Consider the following 26,318-nt stretch of genomic DNA (forward strand, 5'->3'; position numbering starts at 1 on the left):
AGCCCATTGGATGGGGGGACAGCCTCGGGCTTCACCCCTGGCCCTTGGGTGGCTGGGGGGGGGACCCCTTGATTGAAGGGGTCCCCACTCCCCCAGGGTACCCCGGCCAGGGGTGACTAGTTGGATATTTGATGCCACGGCCACATGGCACTGTATAAAAGTGACCCCCGGCTGTGGCATTATCTGTCCAGCTAGTGGAGCCCGGTGCTGGTTTCAAAAATACGGGGGACCCCTACGCTTTTTGTCCCCCATATTTTTGGAACCAGGACCAGGCGCAGAGCCTGGTGCTGGTTGCTTAAATATGGGGGAACCCCTGTCAATTTTTCCCCCATATTTTTGCAACCAGGGCCGGCTCAAAGAGCCCGAGGCTGGTTTGGCTTAGGAGGGGGGACCCCACGCAATTTTTTTTTTAAATTTAAACATTTTTTATTTTTTTTACAAGGTGCACAATGAAGCCCTGCACGGATCTCTAAGATCCGGCCGAGATTCATTGTATTAAAGTCGGCAGTGTTTTACAAGTCACTCACGTAAAACACTGCCTAAAAAAACGAATGACATCGACATCGGAAAAAACGAAAATGCAGAATACGGCAGCTTAGTAAATTAGTCGTAATCAATTCAAAAAGTTGCATATTTACACTTTCGATGTCATTCGTGATTGAACTTTGACCTCAAACGGGAAAATACGATTCTTAGTAAATTTACCCCATTGTCTGTAATACATATATCAGCACTGCAACTATACCATTGAAATACGGAGGCCCTCATATCGGCCCTAGTAGAAGGATCTGGGCTCAGAGAAGAGGCTGTTGCGCATGTGCCCTAGTGAGGTGGCGGCGGCGAGGGCATCGGTCTGCACTTCCCACGATCCTGCTCTCGAACATGCGCTCATTGGCAAACAAGTTCGACGAATTGTCCCTCCTTTTGGGCAGCGCAGGGTCAGGCATTACAGGGTTGTCCGTGCTCTACTTTATGGAGACGTGATGGACGACCATATTGCGGACAACCTGATGTCTCTGCTGGGCTTCAGTCTCTTCATGGCCAATCGCTCCAAGGTTCTCTCAGGAAAAATGAAGGGTGGTGGCATCTGCTTCTACATCAATGACAGATGGTGTACCAATGTCCCGATCCTAGGCAAATCATGTAGCCCTAATCTGGAGATGCTAAGTATTAACTGTAACCCCTTCTATTCCCCCTGGGAATTTGCCTCAATTGTCCTAGTGGGAGTGTACATCCCCCCCTCACCTGCGCGAATGAAGCCCTGCACCACCTGGCCATATGCATAGCCGACATAGAACAAAAACACCCAGACTCTCTGCTTATAGTGCTGGGAGACTTCAACAGAACTAACCTGAGCAAGGAGCTACCTAAGCACAAACAAGTCACATGACCACTACCACACTACCCTCAAGTCTGCCTTCCGGTTTCTCCAGCGTGCTGCACTCGGCCAATCTGACCACTGCCTCATCCACCTACTCCCTACCTATACACAGAAGCTGAGAGCGGTTAAGCCTGTCATCAAGACTGTTAAGAAATGGACCAATGAGGCCCAAAAGGTCCACTATTGTCCCGGTCCCCAAGAAACCCTCTATCACGAACCTGAACGACTACAGTCCGATAGCACTGACGTTTGCGGTCATGAAAACGTTCGAGAGTCTGGTTTTGAATCACCTGAAAACTGTGACTGTCCCCCAACTGGACCACCTACAGTTCGCCTATCGATCGAACCTGTGTGTTGAGGATGGTGTCAACCTGGGCCTGCACTGTATTCTACAGCACCTAGACATTCCCGGTACCTACACGAGGGTCCTGTTTGTCGATTTCAGCTTGACCTTCAATACAGTCCTACCCAGCATCCTCCACCCCAAATTACTTCGCTAAGCCACCTGTTCCTGGATAGTAGACTTCCTGATAGATAGGACACAGGTGGTGAAAGGGGGAATTCACCTCTCAAGCGCAGTCCCTTAGTACAGGTGCCTCTAAGGGCTGTGTCCTCTCACCCCTGCTCTTCTCCCTGTATACAAATGACAGTAAAGATCATCAAATTCACAGACGACACCACCGTTATCGGCCTCATCAAGCACGGGGACGAATCGGCCTATAGAAGGGAAGTAGACGTGTTGGCCCAGTGGTGCAGCCACAACAACCTTGAGCTCAACCCCCTTAAAATGTCAAGATGATAGTGGATTTCAGGAAGAAGTCAGCTAGTGTACCTCCACTAACGTTTGCTGACAGTGTGGTATCGCTAGTGGACACCTTTAAGTTCCTAGGGACCTTAAATGGGGGTCCAACGCTGATGCCACTGTCGAAAAAGCTCAGCAGAGGTTGTTCTTCCTCAGGCAACTAAGGAAGTTCAACATCCCACAGAAGCTTCAGCTCCTCTTCTACTCCGCGATTGTGTAGTCGGTACCGTGCTCCTCGAAAACTGGTATGGTACGGCTCCGCCAGCGTGAGGTACAGATGCAGGCTCCAAAAGGTGGTCAGAACCGCAGAGAAGATCATCGGGGCCGACCTTCCCTCAGTCCAGGACCTGTGCTTGCCCAGAGCTAAAAAGCGGCCAACAAAGATAGTAAAGGACCAGCTACACCCTGGCTACAGCATGTTTAACTTGCTTCCTTCAGGCAGGTGTTACAGAGCCATCCCCTGCCAAGTCCACCAGAAGCCTCAAAAGTTTCTTTCCCCAAGCGGTCCGTCTGCTAAACTCCTGACTATTGACTGACTAGACGTACATGTAACTCACTCGTGTCCCTACGGTATACCTATCTGTGTGACTTAACTTGCCCCCCTCCCACCTGCCTATCTGTTACCTACTTGGCTGTTATATAGAAAACCGAAGACAAATTCCAAGTATACGCAAGTATACCTGGCCAATAAAGCTGATTCTGATTCATCCAATCCTATGAACATGGTCTGACTCCATTTCCAGTCCTAGGACAGAGTTATGTTCAATACTAAACTATACAGAGACTAATGTTGCACTGTCACCAGGTGGACATTTTATAAAATCACATGGACTGGTGAACACAAAGATGACATTGTGTTCTGGACTATTCATCTATTTAAGTTTAATTGAACCAAACCATACTGAGAGTGTATGGAATGTATGTGACTATATCATTCCATGCTTAAGTAGACATGATTACAAAATGCTAAGTAGAAATCATTGACAACTGTTAAGTAGGCATTAGTGATTCCTGTGTTGATATGATTTGAGAAATGCTTGCCATACAGTATGTTCCTTGATTGAAGTGACCCATTCTAGCCTGTATTCAGGGTCTCTAGATATAAATACAAAAATCCTTTTGCTTACATTCTGTCTGCCACTTTTTCTGTGGAGGCACTCTGGGAGTTGCCCTCATCTCTGCCAAAATGTACACAGGAGTGACATCCGGAGATCTTCAGGAATCTGAGACAGACGGCGGCGGGAAGGTAAAGGCATGACAGGTACACCTGCAATCCAGGGACGTGCAGTCAGGGGAGGCAGTGCCTCCCCTGTCATTCATGATTAAAATAATACAAAGAAGATACCTATGACACATATTCTGTGTCATAAGTATCAGCTTTAGCCTCTCGGTGCCTCCCGCTGCCAGTGGTAAAGGAGCGGAAGTGGAGGTCGGGGCCAAACATCGGGCAGTAAAAGCCCATTCAAAAAAAATCACATAAAGCGGCACTAGTATAAGTGCCTCTTTGACAGGGGCGTGCTTTCAGCCCATATGAATGCACGCCCCTGTCACTGAGGAAGATGTGATTGGGCAGGGGAGGCTTTAGAGGAGACACCAAGGAAGGTGTCCACCCTGTCATCTTGTTTTTTTTTTCAGATTTACATTACTGTATGTGGCCGTCCCCGCCTTCCCGCCCGCCAGTCCATTCCGCAGCCCGTCCCCGTGCACCGTGGCAGTGGGGGGTGCCGCCAGCCAGGGAAGTGGTTGCAGAGAAATTTCCCCGTGTGCGACGCAGCCAGAGAGCCCCCAGTCCCAGAGCCGGCCCCAGCCACTAGGTTTATATGCGGATCTCCTGAGCCTAGACAGGTGAGCGGGGAAGGGGAGGGGGAGAAGGCTGGCTGTGCCTGTGCCGCTGGGAGGCATCCCCTGTGATGGGAGGGGGAAGGAGTGGAGTCTGCCTATGCTGCTGAGAGTAATCCTCTGTGACAGCGGGGGGAGAGGGGTAGGTGGGGGGGGGGGTGGCTGCCTGGATAGTTTGAGGCATCCTTGTGGGGTGGGAGGCTGTCTGTGCTGCTGGGACGCCCCCTGTGACGGGAAGGGGGGGGGGGGGAGTTTGCTTAAGGTGCCTGTCTGTACCCTGTCAACCACTACCTCCATCACCAACTATCTCACTGTCACCCTAACCATGTCACCGGCTATCTCCCTGTCACCCTCACCATGTCACCCACTATCTCCCTGTCACCCTCTATCTCCCTGTCACCCTGACCATGTCACCCACTACCTCCATCACCCTCACCATGTCACCCACTATCTCCCTGTCACCCTAACCATGTCACCCACTACCTCCCGGTCCCCCAATATCTTCCTGTAACTCTCAGCTCACCATGTCACCCAATGTCTTCCTGTCATTCCCACCATGTCACCCACTATCTCCCTGTCACCCAGTGTCTTCCTTTCACCCTCACCACGTCACCCACTATCTCCCTGTCACCCTAACCATGTCACCCACTATCTCCCTGTCACACAATATCTTCCTGTCACCCTCACCATGTCACCCACAATCTCCCTGTCACCCAGTGTCTTCCTGTCACCCTCACCATGTCACCCACTATCTCCCTATCACCCTAACCATGTCACCCACTATCTCCCTGTCACACAATATCTTCCTGTCACCCTCACCAAGTCACCCACTATCTCCCTGTCACCCTAACCATGTCACCCACTATCTCCCTGTCACACAATATCTTCCTGTCATCCTCACCATGTCACCCACTATCTCCCTGTCGCCCAGTGTCTTCCTGTCACCCTCACCATGTCACCCACTAACTCCCTTACACACAATATCTTCCTGTCATCCTCACCATGTCACCCACTATCTCCCTGTTGCACAGTGTCTCCCTGTCATCCTCTCCCTGTCACCCAATGTCTCCCTGTTACCCACTATCTCTCTGTCACATTATTCCTATCTCCCATTATCTTCCTCTCACCCTTTCTCTGTCACACACTTTCTCCGTCACCCTCTTTCTGCACCCAATGTCTCCCTGACACCTTCTATCTCCCTGTCACCCAATGTCTCCCTGTCATCCTCTCCCTGTCACCCACTATCTTACCACTGCATCCCCAGTCACCCACTATCTCCCTGTCACCCTAGGGGGGAGGGCGGGGCACCAGCCAGAATATTGTCATGGGCATCAAAATAGTTGGGGCCTTCTCTGCCAAGTCACATACCTTGCGCCCACCTCCACTTCACTTTCACTGCCCGTCTCTGGCCTACTCTGCAAGACTCCATGGCCAGTAACTTGTCACCTAGTGCAGTCCGGCCACAGGGGGGAGGAGAGGCCACGATCCCTTCTCATCCCCGCTCCTCCCCTCTTCTCTCACTCTACCTCCGACCCTGGATTCCTGTCTGCAACTTCCACCGCGAATACCAGAGTTAACATCAAAGGAGGAGCCAGACTGCAGTTCTAGGCCCTGGACCAGGTAAGTAAATAGCAATATAATTGTCACTCACTGCCTGTCCCCGTCACCCTTTCCTTCTCTCTGTCACACTCTCACCCACTGCTACTCCTGCTACGCTTTCCCTGGCATTACCCACTGCTGTCACCCTCTCCCTGTCACCCACTGCTGTCACCCTTGTCCAGGACTTCCATTAACTTAATAGCGCCGCACCCATGGTGCTATTAAGTTAATGGAAGCCCTGTACAACAAAACTGCATTCATGTCCTCCTTCCACTCCCTCCCCAGTCCCAAACACTAGTTTTTTTTAAAAATTTATAAAAATTTACAGTAAATTGGCCACCTGCTCATCACAAGTTTGATGAGCAGGTAGGCTGCAGGCATTGGCGGCGCCGGCACCGGACTGATATGCGAATTAGTGGCGGGGGGCCGGGGTAGTTGATGGTGGGTGATTTTGTAAGCCATTGGTGAGGGTGCTGGCCATTAGTGGAGGTGGTAGCGGGCATCAGGGACGGTGGCAGTAGCAGACATCGCCTCAGGGGCAGTAGCGGGCATTGGCTCGGCGGCGGTAGGGATCATCGGCGGTACTCGGTGGACATTATGGCTGCAGTGCCTCGCCAGCCACTGACCTCAACGCACGCCACTGTTGCAATCACCTGCCTACTAGTGACTTACCACAAATGGAGCATGGTTGCAAAAGGAAGCTTTGCAGAATCAGACACAATGGCCCTCATTCCGAGTTGTTCGCTCGCTATCTGCTTTTAGCAGCATTGCACACGCTAGGCCGCCGCCCTCTGGGAGTGTATCTTAGCTTAGCAGAATAGCGAACGAAAGATTAGCAGAACTGCTACTAAATAATTTGTTGCAGTTTCTGAGTAGCTCCAGACCTACTCCTAGACTGCAATCACCTCAGTCTGTTTAGTTCCTGGTTTGACATCATAAACACGCCCTGCGTTCGGCCAGCCACTCCCCCGTTTCTCCAGCCACTCCTGCGTTACCTGGCACGCTTGCGTTTTTTAGCACACTCCCTGAAAACGCCCAGTTACCTCCCAGAAACGCCCCTTTCCTGTCAATCACTCACCGATCAGCACAGCGACTGAAAAGCGTCGCTCAGACCTGTGTAAAATTGCTTCGTTTGATGTTAAAATACTTAGCGCATGCGCGCTGCGTATCATGCGCATGCGCATTTTCCACCTAATCGCTGCGTTGCGAAAAACGTCAACAAGCAAACAACTCGGAATGACCACCAATAAGTAGATTTTGCTGATTTATGTCATATTGTATCCAATTTCTTTAAGAACTGCACATGTCATGTGTTCAGGGGGATTCTACTGTATACAGTGAAATCTAGGACACTTTCCTTTATTAAGCTAAAAATCCTGCAAGGAAATGTGCAGACACTTCACCTTCAGTTCACCATGATGGTCTGGCGAGCCTAAAATGAACCAGAAATAATCAGGATATAGGGAGACATTTACTAAGCAGTGGTAAGAGCGGAGAAGTGAGCCAGTGGAGAAGTTGCCCCATCAACCAATCAGCAGCTCTGTATCATTTTATAGTATGCAAATTATAGCTGTTACTTCAGTGCTGATTGGTTGCCATGGGCAACTTCTCCACTGGCTCACTTCTCCGCTCTTATCACTGCTTAGTAAATGTCCCCCATAGTTGGGAGCTGTGAATTCCACTCATCCCAGCCATTAGCTGGTTACAAAGCATGCTGGTTCCACTTCCCAGCTAGACTGTATTATCCCCAGACAGTAGCGGCTCAGGAGGATTGTTCTAGCACTGCGCTGTCCGACACACACAAGTGATATATTAATATTCACCCGACGTTCTGCTGATGTAGATGGGGTTATGTAACACTGGCCTGATCCGCTCATCTGTATTTCATTAAACAGAAGTCAGGTGGTTTCTGTTAGTGTGAAGTATATCCGATGAAACGTGCGATTGGCCTGGCTCCAGCACAGTTCCGGGATAGAATTGCAGGCTGGGGTTTGGAAGGAGCATTAAATGTCAGGAACAACAAGAAGCTGTAGCAGGTTATAACATTCCCAGTGCCACTGCCCACCCATCATCTCTGGGATGCCCAGTCTAGAGAGACATGTACCAGCCCCCTATCTGTGCCATAGTATCAGGGAAGCACACAGCTGTTGCATAGTTGTAGTCTCTAAAGCCAAGAGGACACTTTTTTCCTGTTGCACAGTCTCACGCAGGAGCCAGAGACCACTTCCTGCAGGACACTACTGCGCAGGCACAGAGCATGGGCAACTGGTAACCGGAGCTCTGCCACTGGAAGATAACAGCTAGCATAGCTGAGAATGGCGTTAGCTACCGAGTGCAAGCATCAAAAAGCAAAGCCTTCCAGAGCTTGACAATTGGGTCATTTGGCCAGCCCCATTGGGATTTATGGGCAGTGTCGGACTGGGGCATGTAGCAGTAGGGAATCTTGCTACGGGCACACAGGATTTTTGCCCGGGGCGCAGCCTTCCGGAGGGCGCCACCGCTGTGGCAAGATCCGCTACTGGTGGTGCCCCCCGGTGCTGTGCTGTCACTGCTGTGCACAGTATTGTGGGACCAGCACATAGACGCTAGGGGTCATAATTGACCTCTAGTGTCTATGCTGTGCTATGGGAGAGACGTCATGACGTCTCTCCCATAGATCCGAGCAGCGGCGCCAGTGGCTGGAGACGAAGGGCAGCAGCGGTCGGGAATCAGGAGCGGGGATGGTGAGTATTAATTTATTTATTTGTATTTCTCTGACGTCCTAGTGGATGCTGGGAACTACGTAAGGACCATAGGGAATAGACGGGCTCCGCAGGAGACTGGGCACTCTAAAAGAAAGATTAGGTACTATCTGGTGTGCACTGGCTCCTCCCTCTATGCCCCTCCTCCAGACATCAGTTAGATTTCTGTGCCCGGCCGAGCTGGATGCACACTAGGGGCTCTCCTGAGCTCCTAGAAAGAAAGTATATGTTAGGTTTTTTATTTTACAGTGAGACCTGCTGGCAACAGGCTCACTGCAACGAGGGACTAAGGGGAGAAGAAGCAAACCTACCTGCTTGCAGCTAGCTTGGGCTTCTTAGGCTACTGGACACCATTAGCTCCAGAGGGATCGACCGCAGGACCCGTCCTTGGTGTTCGTTCCCGGAGCCGCGCCGCCGTCCCCCTTACAGAGCCAGAAGCATGAAGATGGTCCGGAAAATCGGCGGCAGAAGACTTCAGTCTTCACCAAGGTAGCGCACAGCACTGCAGCTGTGCGCCATTGCTCCTCATACACACTTCACACTCCGGTCACTGAGGGTGCAGGGCGCTGGGGGGGGGGGCGCCCTGAGCAGCAATAAAAACACCTTGGCTAGCAAAATAATCACAATATATAGCCCCAGAGGCTATATATGTGATAATTACCCCTGCCAGAATTCATTAAAAAGCGGGAGAAAAGTCTGCGAAAAAGGGGCGGAGCTATCTCCCTTGGCACACTGGCGCCATTTTCTCTTCACAGTGTAGCTGGAAGACAGCTCCCCAGGCTCTCCCCTGTAGTTTTCAGGCTCAAAGGGTTAAAAAGAGAGGGGGGGGCACTAAATTTAGGCGCAATATTGTTTATACAAGCAGCTATTGGGGAAAATTCACTCAGTGATAGTGTTTATCCCTACATTATATAGCGCTCTGGTGTGTGCTGGCATACTCTCTCTCTGTCTCCCCAAAGGCTGTGTGGGGTCCTGTCCTCAGTCAGAGCATTCCCTGTGTGTGTGCGGTGTGTCGGTACGGCTGTGTCGACATGTTTGATGAGGAGGCTTATGTGGAGGCGGAGCAGATGCCGATAAATGGGATGTCGCCCCTGTGGGCCGACACCAGAGTGGATGGATAGGTGGAAGGTATTAACCGACAGTGTCAACTCCTTACATAAAAGGCTGGATGACGTAACAGCTATGGGACAGCCGGCTTCTCAGCCCGCGCCTGCCCAGGCGTCTCAAAGGCCATCAGGGGCTCAAAAACGCCCGCTCCCTCAGATGGCAGACACAGATGTCGACACGGAGTCTGACTCCAGTGTCGACGAGGTTGAGACATATACACAATCCACTAGGAACATCCGTTACATGATCCCGGCAATAAAAAATGTGTTACACATTTCTGACATTAACCCAAGTACCACTAAAAAAGGGTTTTATGTTTGGGGAGAAAAAGCAGGCAGTGTTTTGTTCCCCCATCAAATGAGTGAATGAAGTGTGAAAAAGCGTGGGTTCCCCCGATAAGAAACTGGTAATTTCTAAAAAGTTACTGATGGCGTACCTTTTCCCGCCAGAGGATAAGTTACGCTGGGAGATATCCCCTAGGGTGGATTAGAGATGAGCGGGTTCGGTTTCTCTGAATCCGAACCCGCCAGAACTTCATGTTTTTTTTCACGGGTCCGAGCGACTCGGATCTTCCCGCCTTGCTCGGTTAACCCGAGCGCGCCCGAACGTCATCATGACGCTGTCGGATTCTCGCGAGGCTCGGATTCTATCGCGAGACTCGGATTCTATATAAGGAGCCGCGCGTCGCCGCCATTTTCACACGTGCATTGAGATTGATAGGGAGAGGACGTGGCTGGCGTCCTCTCCGTTTAGAATTAGAATAGATTAGAGAGACACTTGATTTACTAATTTTGGGGAGCATTAGGAGTACTCAGTAGTGTGTACAGTGCAGAGTTTTGCTGATAGTGACCAGTGACCACCACTTTTATTTATAATCCGTTCTCTGCCTGAAAAAAGCGATACACAGCACACAGTGACTCAGTCACATACCATATCTGTGTGCACTGCTCAGGCTCAGGCCAGTGTGCTGCATCATCTATATATATTATATATCTGTCTGACTGCTCAGCTCACACAGCTTATAATTGTGGGGGAGACTGGGGAGCACTACTGCAGTGCCAGTTATAGGTTATAGCAGGAGCCAGGAGTACATAATATTATATTAAAATTAAACAGTGCACACTTTTGCTGCAGGAGTGCCACTGCCAGTGTGACTAGTGACCAGTGACCTGACCACCAGTATATAATATTAGTAGTATACTATCTCTTTATCAACCAGTCTATATTAGCAGCAGACACAGTACAGTACGGTAGTTCACGGCTGTGGCTACCTCTGTGTCGGCACTCCGCAGCCCGTCCATAATTGTATATACCAGTGACCTAACCGTGGTTTTTTTTTCTTTCTTTATACATACATACTAGTTACGAGTATACTATCTCTTTATCAACCAGTCTATATATTAGCAGCAGACACAGTACAGTGCGGTAGTTCACGGCTGTGGCTACCTCTGTGTCGGCACTCGGCAGCCCGTCCATAATTGTATATACCACCTAACCGTGGTTTTTTTTTCTTTCTTTATACATACATACTAGTTACGAGTATACTATCTCTTTATCAACCAGTCTATATATTAGCAGCAGACACAGTACAGTGCGGTAGTTCACGGCTGTGGCTACCTCTGTGTCGGCACTCGGCAGCCCGTCCATAATTGTATATACCACCTAACCGTGGTTTTTTTTTCTTTCTTTATACATACATACTAGTTACGAGTATACTATCTCTTTATCAACCAGTCTATATATTAGCAGCAGACACAGTACAGTGCGGTAGTTCACGGCTGTGGCTACCTCTGTGTCGGCACTCGGCAGCCCGTCCATAATTGTATATACCACCTAACCGTGGTTTTTTTTTCTTTCTTTATACATACATACATACTAGTTACGAGTATACTATCTCTTTATCAACCAGTCTATATATTAGCAGCAGACACAGTACAGTGCGGTAGTTCAAGGCTGTGGCTACCTCTGTGTCGGCACTCGGCAGCCCGTCCATAATTGTATATACCACCTAACCGTGGTTTTTTTTTCTTTCTTTATACATACATACTAGTTACGAGTATACTATCTCTTTATCAACCAGTCTATATATTAGCAGCAGACACAGTACAGTGCGGTAGTTCACGGCTGTGGCTACCTCTGTGTCGGCACTCGGCAGCCCGTCCATAATTGTATATACCACCTAACCGTGGTTTTTTTTTCTTTCTTTATACATACATACTAGTTACGAGTATACTATCTCTTTATCAACCAGTCTATATATTAGCAGCAGACACAGTACAGTGCGGTAGTTCACGGCTGTGGCTACCTCTGTGTCGGCACTCGGCAGCCCGTCCATAATTGTATATACCACCTAACCGTGGTTTTTTTTTCTTTCTTTATACATACATACTAGTTACGAGTATACTATCTCTTTATCAACCAGTCTATATATTAGCAGCAGACACAGTACAGTGCGGTAGTTCACGGCTGTGGCTACCTCTGTGTCGGCACTCGGCAGCCCGTCCATAATTGTATATACCACCTAACCGTGGTTTTTTTTTCTTTCTTTATACATACATACTAGTTACGAGTATACTATCTCTTTATCAACCAGTCTATATATTAGCAGCAGACACAGTACAGTGCGGTAGTTCACGGCTGTGGCTACCTCTGTGTCGGCACTCGGCAGCCCGTCCATAATTGTATATACCACCTAACCGTGGTTTTTTTTTCTTTCTTTATACATACATACTAGTTACGAGTATACTATCTCTTTATCAACCAGTCTATATATTAGCAGCAGACACAGTACAGTGCGGTAGTTCACGGCTGTGGCTACCTCTGTGTCGGCACTCGGCAGCCCGTCCATAATTGTATATACCACCTAACCGTGGTTTTTTTTTCTTTCTTTATACATACATACTAGTTACGAGTATACTATCTCTTTATCAACCAGTCTATATATTAGCAGCAGACACAGTACAGTGCGGTAGTTCACGGCTGTGGCTACCTCTGTGTCGGCACTCGGCAGCCCGTCCATAATTGTATATACCACCTAACCGTGGTTTTTTTTTCTTTCTTTATACATACATACTAGTTACGAGTATACTATCTCTTTATCAACCAGTCTATATATTAGCAGCAGACACAGTACAGTGCGGTAGTTCACGGCTGTGGCTACCTCTGTGTCGGCACTCGGCAGCCCGTCCATAATTGTATACTAGTATCCAATCCATCCATCTCCATTGTTTACCTGAGGTGCCTTTTAGTTGTGCCTATTAAAATATGGAGAACAAAAATGTTGAGTTTCCAAAATTAGGGAAAGATCAAGATCCACTTCCACCTCGTGCTGAAGCTGCTGCCACTAGTCATGGCCGAGACGATGAAATGCCAGCAACGTCGTCTGCCAAGGCCGATGCCCAATGGCATAGTACAGAGCATGTCAAAACCAAAACACCAAATATCAGTAAAAAAAGGACTCCAAAACCTAAAATAAAATTGTCGGAGGAGAAGCGTAAACTTGCCAATATGCCATTTACCACACGGAGTGGCAAGGAACGGCTGAGGCCCTGGCCTATGTTCATGGCTAGTGGTTCAGCTTCACATGAGGATGGAAGCACTCAGCCTCTCGCTAGAAAACTGAAAAGACTCAAGCTGGCAAAAGCACCGCAAAGAACTGTGCGTTCTTTGAAATCCCAAATCCACAAGGAGAGTCCAATTGTGTCGGTTGCGATCCCTGACCTTCCCAACACTGGACGTGAAGAGCATGCGCCTTCCACCATTTGCACGCCCCCTGCAAGTGCTGGAAGGAGCACCCGCAGTCCAGTTCCTGATAGTCAGATTGAAGATGTCAGTGTTGAAGTACACCAGGATGAGGAGGATATGGGTGTTGCTGGCGCTGGGGAGGAAATTGACCAGGAGGATTCTGATGGTGAGGTGGTTTGTTTAAGTCAGGCACCCGGGGAGACACCTGTTGTCCGTGGGAGGAATATGGCCGTTGACATGCCAGGTGAAAATACCAAAAAAATCAGCTCTTCGGTGTGGAGGTATTTCACCAGAAATGCGGACAACAGGTGTCAAGCCGTGTGTTCCCTTTGTCAAGCTGTAATAAGTAGGGGTAAGGACGTTAACCACCTCGGAACATCCTCCCTTATACGTCACCTGCAGCGCATTCATAATAAGTCAGTGACAAGTTCAAAAACTTTGGGTGACAGCGGAAGCAGTCCACTGACCAGTAAATCCCTTCCTCTTGTAACCAAGCTCACGCAAACCACCCCACCAACTCCCTCAGTGTCAATTTCCTCCTTCCCCAGGAATGCCAATAGTCCTGCAGGCCATGTCACTGGCAAGTCTGACGAGTCCTCTCCTGCCTGGGATTCCTCCGATGCATCCTTGCGTGTAACGCCTACTGCTGCTGGCGCTGCTGTTGTTGCCGCTGGGAGTCGATGGTCATCCCAGAGGGGAAGTCGTAAGCCCACTTGTACTACTTCCAGTAAGCAATTGACTGTTCAACAGTCCTTTGCGAGGAAGATGAAATATCACAGCAGTCATCCTACTGCAAAGCGGATAACTGAGTCCTTGACAACTATGTTGGTGTTAGACGTGCGTCCGGTATCCGCCGTTAGTTCACAGGGAACTAGACAATTTATTGAGGCAGTGTGCCCCCGTTACCAAATACCATCTAGGTTCCACTTCTCTAGGCAGGCGATACCGAGAATGTACACGGACGTCAGAAAAAGACTCACCAGTGTCCTAAAAAATGCAGTTGTACCCAATGTCCACTTAACCACGGACATGTGGACAAGTGGAGCAGGGCAGGGTCAGGACTATATGACTGTGACAGCCCACTGGGTAGATGTATGGACTCCCGCCGCAAGAACAGCAGCGGCGGCACCAGTAGCAGCATCTCGCAAACGCCAACTCTTTCCTAGGCAGGCTACGCTTTGTATCACCGCTTTCCAGAATACGCACACAGCTGAAAACCTCTTACGGCAACTGAGGAAGATCATCGCGGAATGGCTTACCCCAATTGGACTCTCCTGTGGATTTGTGGCATCGGACAACGCCAGCAATATTGTGTGTGCATTAAATATGGGCAAATTCCAGCACGTCCCATGTTTTGCACATACCTTGAATTTGGTGGTGCAGAATTTTTTAAAAAACGACAGGGGCGTGCAAGAGATGCTGTCGGTGGCCAGAAAAATTGCGGGACACTTTCGGCGTACAGGCACCACGTACAGAAGACTGGAGCACCACCAAAAACTACTGAACCTGCCCTGCCATCATCTGAAGCAAGAAGTGGTAACGAGGTGGAATTCAACCCTCTATATGCTTCAGAGGTTGGAGGAGCAGCAAAAGGCCATTCAAGCCTATACAATTGAGCACGATATAGGAGATGGAATGCACCTGTCTCAAGTGCAGTGGAGAATGATTTCAACGTTGTGCAAGGTTCTGATGCCCTTTGAACTTGCCACACGTGAAGTCAGTTCAGACACTGCCAGCCTGAGTCAGGTCATTCCCCTCATCAGGCTTTTGCAGAAGAAGCTGGAGGCATTGAAGAAGGAGCTAAAAGGGAGCGATTCCGCTAGGCATGTGGGACTTGTGGATGCAGCCCTTAATTCGCTTAACAAGGATTCACGGGTGGTCAATCTGTTGAAATCAGAGCACTACATTTTGGCCACCGTGCTCGATCCTAGATTTAAAGCCTACCTTGGATCTCTCTTTCCGGCAGACACAGGTCTGCTGGGGTTGAAAGACCTGCTGGTGACAAAATTGTCAAGTCAAGCGGAACGCGACCTATCAACATCTCCTCCTTCACATTCTCCCGCAACTGGGGGTGCGAGGAAAAGGCTCAGAATTCCGAGCCCACCCGCTGGCGGTGATGCAGGGCAGTCTGGAGCGACTGCTGATGCTGACATCTGGTCCGGACTGAAGGACCTGACAACGATTACGGACATGTCGTCTACTGTCACTGCATATGATTCTCTCAACATTGATAGAATGGTGGAGGATTATATGAGTGACCGCATCCAAGTAGGCACGTCACACAGTCCGTACTTATACTGGCAGGAAAAAGAGGCAATTTGGAGGCCCTTGCACAAACTGGCTTTATTCTACCTAAGTTGCCCTCCCACAAGTGTGTACTCCGAAAGAGTGTTTAGTGCCGCCGCTCACCTTGTCAGCAATCGGCGTACGAGGTTACATCCAGAAAATGTGGAGAAGATGATGTTCATTAAAATGAATTATAATCAATTCCTCCGCGGAGACATTGACCAGCAGCAATTGCCTCCACAAAGTACACAGGGAGCTGAGATGGTGGATTCCAGTGGGGACGAATTGATAATCTGTGAGGAGGGGGATGTACACGGTGATATATCGGAGGGTGAAGATGAGGTGGACATCTTGCCTCTGTAGAGCCAGTTTGTGCAAGGAGAGATTAATTGCTTCTTTTTTGGGGGGGGTCCAAACCAACCCGTCATATCAGTCACAGTCGTGTGGCAGACCCTGTCACTGAAATGATGGGTTGGTTAAAGTGTGCATGTCCTGTTTTGTTTATACAACATAAGGGTGGGTGGGAGGGCCCAAGGACAATTCCATCTTGCACCTCTTTTTTCTTTTCTTTTTCTTTGCATCATGTGCTGATTGGGGAGGTTTTTTTGGAAGGGACATCCTGCGTGACACTGCAGTGCCACTCCTAGATGGGCCCGGTGTTTGTGTCGGCCACTAGGGTCGCTAATCTTACTCACACAGTCAGCTACCTCATTGCGCCTCTTTTTTTCTTTGCGTCATGTGCTGTTTGGGGAGGGTTTTTTGGAAGGGACATCCTGCGTGACACTGCAGTGCCACTCCTAGATGGGCCCGGTGTTTGTGTCGGCCACTAGGGTCGCTAATCTTACTCACACAGTCAGCTACCTCATTGCGCCTCTTTTTTTCTTTGCGTCATGTGCTGTTTGGGGAGGGTTTTTTGGAAGGGCCATCCTGCGTGACACTGCAGTGCCACTCCTAGATGGGCCCGGTGTTTGTGTCGGCCACTAGGGTCGCTAATCTTACTCACACAGCTACCTCATTGCGCCTCTTTTTTTCTTTGCGTCATGTGCTGTTTGGGGAGGGTTTTTTGGAAGGGCCATCCTGCGTGACACTGCAGTGCCACTCCTAGATGGGCCCGGTGTTTGTGTCGGCCACTAGGGTCGCTAATCTTACTCACACAGCTACCTCATTGCGCCTCTTTTTTTCTTTGCGTCATGTGCTGTTTGGGGAGGGTTTTTTGGAAGGGACATCCTGCGTGACACTGCAGTGCCACTCCTAGATGGGCCCGGTGTTTGTGTCGGCCACTAGGGTCGCTTATCTTACTCACACAGCGACCTCGGTGCAAATTTTAGGACTAAAAATAATATTGTGAGGTGTGAGGTATTCAGAATAGACTGAAAATGAGTGTAAATTATGGTTTTTGAGGTTAATAATACTTTGGGATCAAAATGACCCCCAAATTCTATGATTTAAGCTGTTTTTTAGTGTTTTTGGAAAAAAACACCCGAATCCAAAACACACCCGAATCCGACAAAAAAAATTCGGTGAGGTTTTGCCAAAACGCGGTCGAACCCAAAACACGGCCGCGGAACCGAACCCAAAACCAAAACACAAAACCCGAAAAATTTCAGGCGCTCATCTCTAGGGTGGATAAGGCGCTCACACGTTTGTCAAAAAAGGTGGCACTGCCGTCTTAGGATACGGCCACTTTGAAGGTACCTGCTGATAAAAAGCAGGAGGCTATCCTGAAGTCTGTATTTACACACTCAGGTACTAGACTGAGACCTGCAGATAGTGCTGCTGCAGCGTGGTCTGTAACCCTGTCAAACAGGGATACTATTTTGCGAACATAAGTCGTCGTCTTATATATGAGGGATGCACAGAGGGATATTTTGCCGGCTGGCATCCAGAATTAATGCAATGGCCATTCTGTCAGGAGGGTATTAGAGACCCGACACTGGACAGGTGATGCTGACTTTAAAAGGCACATAGAGCCTTATAAGGGTGAGGAATTGTTTGGGGATGGTCTCTGGGACCTCGTATCCACAGCAACAGCTGGGAAGAAAAATTTTTACCTCAGGTTTCCTCACAGCCTAAGAAAGCACTGTATTATCAGGTACAGTCCTTTCGGCTTCAGAAAAGCAAGCGGGTCAAAGGCGCTTCCTTTCTGCACAGAGACGAGGGAAGAGGGAAAAAGCTGCACCAGTCAGCCAGTTCCCAGAATCAAAATTCTTCCCCCGCTTCCTCTGAGTCCACCGCATGACGCGGGGGCTCCACAGGCGTAGCCAGGTACGGTGGGGTGCCGCCTCAAAAATTTCAGCGATCAGTGGGCTCGCTCACAGGTGGATTCCTGGATCCTTCACGTAGTATCTCAGGGGTACAGGCTGGAATTCGAGGCATCTCCCCCCCGCCGTTTCCTCAAATCTGCCTTGCCGACAACTCCCTCAGGCAGGGAGGCTGTGCTAGAGGCAATTCAGAAGCTGTATTCCCAGCAGGTGATAGTCAAGGTGCCCCTACTTCAACAAGGACGGAGTTACTATTCCACACTGTTTGTGGTACCGAAACCGGACGGTTCGGTGAGACCCATTTTAAATTTGAAGTCCTTGAACACATACATAAAAAAATTCAAGTTCAAGATGGAATCGCTCAGGGCGGTTATTGCAAGCTTGGAGGAGGGGGATTACATGGTATCCCTGGACATCAAGGATGCTTACCTACATGTCCCCATTTACCATCCTCACCAGGAGTACCTCAGATTTGTGGTACAGGATTGCCATTACCAATTCCAAACACTGCCGTTTGGACTGTCCACGGCACCGAGGGTCTTTACCAAGGTAATGGCAGAAATGCTGATACTCCTTCGAAAAAAGAGAGTTTTTAATTATCCCGTACTTGGACGATCTCCTTATAAAGGCGAGGTCCATGGAGCAGTTGTTGGTCGGAGTAGCACTATCTCGGGAAGTGCTACAACAGCACGGATGGATTCTATACATTCCAAAGTCACAGCTGGTTCCTACCACACGCCTGCTGTTCCTGGGGATGGTTCTGGACACAGAACAGAAAAAAAGTGTTTCTCCCGCAGGAGAAAGCCAAGGAGCTGTCATCTCTAGTCAGAGACCTCCTGAAACCAAAACAGGTATCGGTGCATCACTGCACACGAGTCCTGGGAAAAATGGTAGCTTCTTATGAAGCAAAATTCCATTCAGCAGTTTCCATGCAAGAACCTTTCAGTGGGACCTCTTGGACAAGTGGTCGGAATCGCATCTTCAGATGCATCGGCTGATAACCCTGTCTCCAAGGACCAGGGTATCTCTACTGTGGTGGCTGCAGAGTGCTCATCTTCAAGAGGGCCGCAGATTCGGCATACAGGACTGGGTCCTGGTAACCACGGATGCCAGCCTTCGAGGCTGGGGGGCAGTCACACAGGGAAGAAATTTCCAAGGACTTTGGTCAAGTCAGGAGTCGTCCCTACACATAACTATTCTGGAACTGAGGGCCATTTACAATGCCCTAAGTCTGGCAAGGCCTCTGCTTCAAAACCAGCCGGTACTGATCCAATCAGACAACATCACGGCAGTCGCCCATGTAAACCGACAGGGCGGCACAAGAAGCAGGATGGCGATGGCAGAAGCCACAAGGATTCTCCGATGGACGGAAAATCACGTCTTAGCACTGTCAGCAGTGTTCATTCCGGGAGTGGACAACTGGGAAGCAGACTTCCTCAGCAGACACGACCGACACCCGGGAGAGTGGGGACTTCATCCAGAAGTCTTCCAACTGTTGGTAAACCGTTGGGAAAGGCCACAGGTGGACATGATGGCGTCCCGCCTAAACAAAAAACTAGATATTGCGCCAGGTCAAGGGACCCTCAGGCAATAGCTGTGGACGCTCTAGTGACACTGTGGGTGTACCAGTCGGTTTATGTATTCCCTCCTCTGCCTCTCATACCAAAGGTACTGAGAATAATAAGAAAACGAGGAGTAAGAACAATACTCGTGGTTCCGGATGGGCCAAGAAGAGCTTGGTACCCAGAACTTCAAGAAATAATATCAGAGGACCCATGGCCTCTACCGCTCAGACAGGATCTGCTACAGCAGGGGCCCTGTCTGTTCCAAGACTTACCGCGGCTGCGTTGGACGGCATGGCGGTTGAATTCCGGATCCTAAAGCAAAAGGGCATTCCGGAGGAAGTCATTCCTACGCTGATAAAAGCCAGGAAAGAAGTAACCGCAAACCATTATCACCGTATTTGGCGAAAATATGTTGCGTGGTGTGAGGCCAGGAAGGCCCCAACAGAGGAATTTCAGCTGGGTCGTTTTCTGCACTTCCTACAGTCAGGAGTGACTATGGGCCTAAAATTGGGTTCCATTAAGGTCCAGATTTCGGCTCTGTCGATTTTCTTCCAGAAAGAACTGGCTTCACTGCCTGGAGTTCAGACATTTGTAAAGGGAGTGCTACATATTCACTGAATTATTCAGCCCCTTTTTTTGTGCCTTCTGTGGCACCTTGGGATCTCAACGTGGTGTTGAGTTTCTTAAAATCACATTGGTTTGAGCCACTTAAAACTGTGGATTTGAAATATCTCACGTGGAAAGTGGTCATGTTATTGGCCTTGGCTTCGGCCAGGCGTGTGTCAGAATTGGCGGCTTTGTCATGTAAAAGCCCTTATCTGATTTTCCATATGGATAAGGCAGAATTGAGGACTCGTCCCCAGTTTCTCCCTAAGGTGGTATCAGCTTTTCACTTGAACCAACCTATTGTAGTGCCTGCGGCTACTAGGGACTTGGAAGATTCCAAGTTACTGGACGTAGTCAGGGCCTTAAAAATTTATATTTCCAGGACGGCTGGAGTCAGGAAAACTGACTCGTTTTTTATCCTGGTTGCAAAGGAGAAGAGAGACTCTTTGTTGGGGCACGCTTGAAAAACTAAAACTTAACTTTTAATAGGAATCTAATTACAATATGGTACACAAGATCAACACACACATATACATATTTATAACACTTTTAGGAAAAGGCCACAAACTTGTTATAGCCTTTGTCCCCTTGTATTTTTTTTTTACTTATTAAAAGAAATGATTCTCAATCATAGAATAATTATGAGTAATCAATCTACAATTAATGTAACTGATAAAGATGACAGTGACACCTGAGGTGAAAATATTAGAAATTAGATTTGAATATCACAGGATAATGGGTAATCCTTAACATAAAGTACATAGGCATTAGATATAGTACGATTAGGCTACGATTGTAGTCTTTAAATAATTACCTATGGAAATTATATATCCTGGTAAAGGTTAATCTGCTACCTTGGAGTTTATGACAATAAAGTGCAATAAATAAGAGGACGAATACTTATTGCAGATAAATAATAAATCAGAGAAACTAATTAGATAAGAAGAGGGAAATATAGGTGTGAAAATGGTATTGGTCAAAGGTTGCTCCAACACCTCTGCTTTTCACATAAACACAGGTATTTATTACTACACCTGATATTCCCTAGCAGTCTCCCATATAGGTACTAATCAGGCTGTTCACTGCTTAGCTTCCAAGATCAGGCGAGGTTGGGCGTACCCAGTGAGATATGGTAGTAATATCACCTAGATTGTGAATGCAATGGTATATGGTTATTGGCATATACCAGAAGAAGTACTTCTATTGTTCATTATTGTGCACAGTCCCTCTGTTGCTTTTGCATTGCCGAATAGATGTATGACTGGCATCAAAAATGAGAGAGTACTGGAAAAGAATATAGAATCTAGGAAACGTATAGGTTCAGGGCCCGTCTTCTATTATCCACTGTCAAACACATATCTCATATAGTGGACATAGGACGAGAGAGATGGGTTGCCTGTGCCTAATGAAAATAAGTGTAGAATTACACAGGTATCTTTAGTCCTGACGACAGTAAAAAGATAGGGGGCTTTAAGGTGCAAATTATGGGCTGAAGCTGGCTATTGATAAATTACCATAATAATGTGTGATTTATATTTCACTGCTTAAGACATGAGAAGAAATTTGAAAAGACTGGAAGACATTATAGGAGCGATTAAACGTTTCACAATTGAAATAAGTAAGTAGCAGATTATGCGAATCTTAGATAATTAAATGATCAAAATTTCATATTATACGATACCAGGAGATGAGTGGGCTGAGCCGTGCACTGCTCAGCTCCACTAAACACAGACGGCCGTTTCACCGGACGGTGGCTTGTTCACTGTGATGCTCGCTCCTATAATGTCTTCCAGTCTTTTCAAATTTCTTCTCATGTCTTAAGCAGTGAAATATAAATCACACATTATTATGGTAATTTATCAATAGCCAGCTTCAGCCCATAATTTGCACCTTAAAGCCCCCTATCTTTTTACTGTCGTCAGGACTCAAGATACCTGTGTAATTCCACACTTATTTTCATTAGGCACAGGCAACCCATCTCTCTCGTCCTATGTCCACTATATGAGATATGTGTTTGACAGTGGATAATAGAAGACGGGCCCTGAACCTATACGTTTCCTAGATTCTATATTCTTTTCCAGTACTCTCTCATTTTTGATGCCAGTCATACATCTATTCGGCAATGCAAAAGCAACAGAGGGACTGTGCACAATAATGAACAACAGAAGTACTTCTAAACATCTTAGTGATATTTGGTGGACCCCTTTCTTTGAAAGTAAAGCATTCATAATCATAACCAGAAATAACGACACTGAGACTTGAATTTGGCAGAAAATTGCTAGCTATTTATTTGTCCCTAACCATTAGGAAACCTGTAATAAAAAGAGATTAATTTAATATGCCGCTCCATCTGGCATATGGTGGCGGCCCAAAAGAACGGCTCCTTAATCTAAATTAACTTAAATAACTCAATCCTATAAATTTACTAAAAGCTTACCATAAACCGGTAATAGGTGACAACTCAACCCCCACAGTGGCTACCCACCGCTCCTGGGTGCCCTGCCGCTGCCTTCCCGGATGGGTGGTCAAGCGGCCATAAGTCGATGGAGGTGAGTGCACCTAAACCACAACAAACTGTAAAACACTACAGTTTTCTCTACCATACGAAACTGCCGTTCTTTTCCGCCAATAAATAGCCAACGAAAACAGCCAACAACTTAGAGCCAAAGCACCACGTGCCACAATCTCCAACTACCAGGGCGGGAGGGAGGGAAACCAAATCACCAAGAGACTTAAAATGGCCTCGCCTTCCCTATATATATCAAGCCCTCCCCTTAAAGGCTGTACTTTCCTAACAGCTAGGTCCACCCCTCCCCAGATGTTTAACTCTTTTCTCTCCTATGCAGTCAATACTCTCTTCTAAACATCTTAGTGATATTTGGTGGACCCCTTTCTTTGAAAGTAAAGCATTCATAATCATAACCAGAAATAACGACACTGAGACTTGAATTTGGCAGAAAATTGCTAGCTATTTATTTGTCCCTAACCATTAGGAAACCTGTAATAAAAAGAGATTAATTTAATATGCCGCTCCATCTGGCATATGGTGGCGGCCCAAAAGAACGGCTCCTTAATCTAAATTAACTTAAATAACTCAATCCTATAAATTTACTAAAAGCTTACCATAAACCGGTAATAGGTGACAACTCAACCCCCACAGTGGCTACCCACCGCTCCTGGGTGCCCTGCCGCTGCCTTCCCGGATGGGTGGTCAAGCGGCCATAAGTCGATGGAGGTGAGTGCACCTAAACCACAACAAACTGTAAAACACTACAGTTTTCTCTACCATACGAAACTGCCGTTCTTTTCCGCCAACAGCGAAAGACTCATCCCCAAAGTCTTTCGCACCGCCACCAGAAACCTACCCTAACTCCTGCAAAGCGAAACCTAGATCCTCCAGAAAAAACATCATCTCCTCCTCGGATAGATGTACTCCATCGCACCGGAAAAGGTGGCTGTCTCTGCACCGTATCCTCGGGTGGCGGACCACCCTACCCGCCGTGGGACAGCACCCACTGTGCCACAGCTCCTTACACCATTTTCCGGGCCTCATCAATCCGGCGACCATCCGCCACACCCCTCCAACACAAATCTCGGCACCATCATGGAAAAAACCAACACACAAATTGGTCCATTGCGCGGTCACACTTGCCAGATCCTGTATCATGGCCCACCGCAGCTCCAAGGATGTCCTCTTCCCCTAGTCGCTGCCCCCTAGATGGACAACGAAAACCTTAGGGACTCCATGCTTGCTGGCCTGACTCACTAACCTACTACTCAGCTCACCCCACATCATTCCGCGCCAGCCAAGCCATCTGACACCCTGTGCTCCAAGCAATGCCTGAGACCCTTCTGAGGCCACAAACCTGGCCGCCCCGTAAATGTAAGAGTGGCCAACCACCCAAATGGTCAAATTGACTTAAAACCATCCTGAAGGGAAAAAGAGGGGTAGAATTGATTACTAAGAGGCTTATTCATTGTTTATACTGAAGGATCTGCCAAAAAAGAAAACTTTATGACTCGCTGTTGCAGCAGTCACGGCCTAGCCGACTGCACCGTGTTTCGTTGCCAATTTAGAAGTGCAATTAAAGACACAAAGGGGGAAAATCAAATAAAATTAAACGAAATAAAAACAGGGGGGGGGGGGGTGGAAGGGGGGGGGGGGGGGGTATAAAATGGGAAACACATGTAATAACTCAGCTGGAGGTGAAACGTAAAGACCTGCTGAGGGACTCTGATTAGACCAAATTAGCCGAATTATGGATTAGAATTCAGTCCGTCAAGTCAGGCAAAAAATCGCAAATAACTCCAGACCCCCGCTGCCGACTCATGCCAGCAACGGCGAGTAGCTAATCCCTGAGTAGGATAACAAACAAAAACAAAACAAAAGGGGTAACACCAACAGACGCACAACACCACAAATTCACAGAACTGTAACAGCATAATACATTGCGACTTTACGCAAAGCACCAAGCGCAAACCGACCTCTCATGCGACGGGGCGAATATATCGTCTATAACTCGCTGCTTTCCATCGCCCCACCGCCTGTATATCCGTTCTGGAGTAGCCCGCCGCAGCAGCCGACGTCACTGCGCCTATGCGAAAGGAGTGGGTACCAAAAGCAGTGGGTGGGAGGCCCAGGCCCGCCAAACAGCGACTCAGCATCCATTGAAACTGGTATTTCGTGACTGGCAGCCCATCATAATGCAACAGCCCAGACCCCTCCTTAACGGGTCGCACCCCCACGTATTGCAGTGCCAGCCTCACCGGGCAACGCTCTCTTCCAGCGCTGATACCATTGTAACCCAGCGCCCTCTCCCCACCTGATCCGTCTTGGAGCGTCGTAACCTGCACAGCCAGGACCTCTCACCCACTACCAAGTCCTCGACCAGCAAACGCGAATCTGCTCTCTTGGAAGGCGCTAACAACTCAGAAAATCGAAAGGCTCCGTGGAAAGCCATCGAGAACGCCAAACTAAACAAAAGCGTCTCAAACCTGGACGACTCAACTCGCCCTCCGGCCATTATTACGGCCGGCAACAAAGCCGCATCGATGGCCGCCTCCTATCTGGTGGCGACGGCGCAACTCGCGCCCACCCTTTCACTGCCTTCCGCAGAACTTCGCTTTTCGTTACGTCAGGGACGCCTCGCAGCTTGCAGAAAAAGAAATGCCTGCCAAGTACCGAGAAACCACTGCTCGTGACCTGTCGGAGACGTAGCGCTGCCACCTAACAGAAAGCAACAGCCGATGCCTGCTCTTACCTTGATGTTGCCGCCCCCGGACAAACTCCTCCCACTCACTCCAAGCCTGTCCGTACACCTTGCGCGTGTCCGGCGCGATTGACCGCAACGCTAAACCCTTCAGTCCGGTACGGTCACCTGCCAAACATAACCGGGACAGTGAAAACCTTGCTCTTCGGCCTTGGGAGCCAAACCCCCGAAATCTCTCCCACTGTCCACGCGACCACGCGTCTGCGATTTCGTTTTCCAACCCGAGCACGTGCTGCGTCCGGAACTATAGGTTCTTACGCAAGCAAGTGAAAAGCAGTTGTACAAGAACCCGTAGTACCACCAGCGATTTCGCCCTTTGGTTATTAATCGCATGTACCACGGCCAGATTAACTCCCTGAACACTATGCTGCGGTTAGCCAACCGATCGCCCCAAACTTCCAGCGCCACCATAATGGGAAAAAAGCTCCAGCAGCACCAGATCCTTTTTAAGACCTTCGCTATGCCACTTCGCCGGCCAAGATGCCGCACACCACGATCCCTACAGAAGACAGCCGAATCCAGAGGAACCCGCAGCATTGGTAAAAAACTGCAAACTCTCGCTGTCAATGGCTGGCGCTTGCCATATGCTCACCCCGTTGAATTCCTCCAGGAATGAAGCCCAAACGGCCAAATCCCTTTTTAACTCAGAGGACAAACGAACGAAATGATGCGGCCTGGCACACCGCGCTGCAGCTCTGTCGAGCTTCCTGCAGAAAACCCTGCCCATCGGTATCACCCGACAAGCAAAGTTCAGCATGCCCCGCACGGACTGAGCCTGCCGCAGCGTGACTTTACGCGAGCCGTTGAAACGGCAAATAGTTTCGCGGAGCTTTGACACTTCGTCCTGGGGCGGGCTACACTCTCCCGCCACGGTGTCAATTTCATTCCCCCAAAATTGATAGACAGGATGCCGCAGTAATCTAAAAGCTGACTCAACATCGATCTTAGCCATGAGGGCCCCGCTCCCGTAGCTGCGGACCATACCTAGCGTCTCGTCGAACGACTGATACACCACCGAGCAATGAGCCGGTGGTATGGCGTCGCTGACCGACGCTCGTGGCGGGTAAGAAAAATGCTGAATCAGCCGAAAGGCGCCCGGAGTCTTCTTTGGCACCAC

At 48.7% G+C, this 26,318-nt stretch overlaps 1 protein-coding gene and 1 pseudogene across 1 annotated transcript in view; both read right to left on the reverse strand.

Moving 5' to 3' along the window:
* The window catches only part of CPXM2 (carboxypeptidase X, M14 family member 2), a 224,261-nt gene that overhangs the window by 181,451 nt on the left and 16,492 nt on the right, over positions 1-26,318 (reverse strand). The window lies entirely within an intron of this gene.
* On the reverse strand, positions 20,954-21,072 carry LOC134897577 (5S ribosomal RNA; annotated as a pseudogene).

This window comes from Pseudophryne corroboree, chromosome 3, assembly GCF_028390025.1.
Source record: "Pseudophryne corroboree isolate aPseCor3 chromosome 3, aPseCor3.hap2, whole genome shotgun sequence".
NCBI classification, from domain to species: domain Eukaryota; kingdom Metazoa; phylum Chordata; class Amphibia; order Anura; family Myobatrachidae; genus Pseudophryne; species Pseudophryne corroboree.